The 1046-nt window shown below is 60.3% G+C and overlaps 1 protein-coding gene across 1 annotated transcript in view; it reads right to left on the reverse strand.

Annotated features, from left to right (window-relative positions):
- Window positions 1–1028, reverse strand: part of FNDC1 (fibronectin type III domain containing 1) — a 125395-nt gene extending 124367 nt beyond the window's left edge. Inside the window, exon 1 of the mRNA XM_014519127.2 lies at window positions 985–1028. The gene's annotated coding sequence lies outside the window, so the exon portion shown is untranslated. The remainder of the gene's footprint in view (window positions 1–984) is intronic.
- Between the last annotated feature and the right edge of the window lie 18 nt (window positions 1029–1046).

Below are 1046 nucleotides of genomic sequence, written 5' to 3' on the forward strand. Positions count from 1 at the left end.
GGTGAGTAAGTTGACACCCGATGCCTGTGGGAATAAAGGCTGTAAAGCACACAAGTGCAAGAAGAAGGGATGAATTTCTGATGTGCAGTTCTCATTTTTCTGATGTGCAGAACCTACTTCTAGCTGCAAAGTTGGTTCCCTTGGTTGCCTTTGCGACCTGCAGAACTCAGCTCCCTCTGAAGCCACCTTCAAAATCAGGCAAGCTCTGATGCTGGACCCCGCAAAGGTATCCCAGAGAGCAGATGAAACAAATCACCAACCCCACCACAGCTTCCAAGGGGCCTGGGAGATAAAACCTCCTTCGGTTCCTTTTGATTCATCCCCACCCCCGCGCCCCAACCCAAAGTCAGTTTGTGCTCTCTGGGTCCACTCCAACTGACCCTCCTTTAACCTGTAAACCCTGCACTAGTGGGGTGGAGATGAGCCAGGATCGGAGGCTCCAGAGAACGATCCAGCTAAAACACTCCACATGGCCGGAGAGATTTATGGTGTACACGGCGACTGGGAAAGGAGGAGGGGGAGCGGGCAAAGAAATCTGGGAACAAGGACTCACTCCATCGCGGCAAACAGCCCCGATTCCCAGGCAACCAAAGGAGCCCAGCAGAGGGAAGAAAGTCCGGGAGAAAGCGACAGGTGTTTTAGTCACACGACGGACACTGGAACACGCCGCCTTGCCCCGCTTCTGCAAGCAGATCAGGAGGCTGAGCTCCCTGAAGACCCCAGCACGCAGAGCCTGTGCTCCTGTCCCCCAGGCGGCCCCGGTCTCCCCATCCTCGTGAGGCCCCGGGGGTGGAAATCAAGGGGGCCAGCCAGACAGGAAAGAGGCGCCGGCAGCCCCCTGCCGGGGAGAAGGGACGCCCGCCGGGGAGAAGGGACGCGAGGCTGTGCCCTCCTCTGCCCCCGCAACCCGGCACCCACCGCTGCTCCATCCTCCCCAGGGGGGGCTTCCCTGCCCCAGCCTGCATGCACCTGGCGGGGCCGTACCTGGAGGAGCCGGGCAGGCGGCGGGAAGGGGCAGCAGCCGGCAAAACAGCGCTGCGCAGGGC

Source organism: Alligator sinensis, unplaced genomic scaffold (assembly GCF_000455745.1).
Source record: "Alligator sinensis unplaced genomic scaffold, ASM45574v1 scaffold682_1, whole genome shotgun sequence".
NCBI classification, from domain to species: domain Eukaryota; kingdom Metazoa; phylum Chordata; order Crocodylia; family Alligatoridae; genus Alligator; species Alligator sinensis.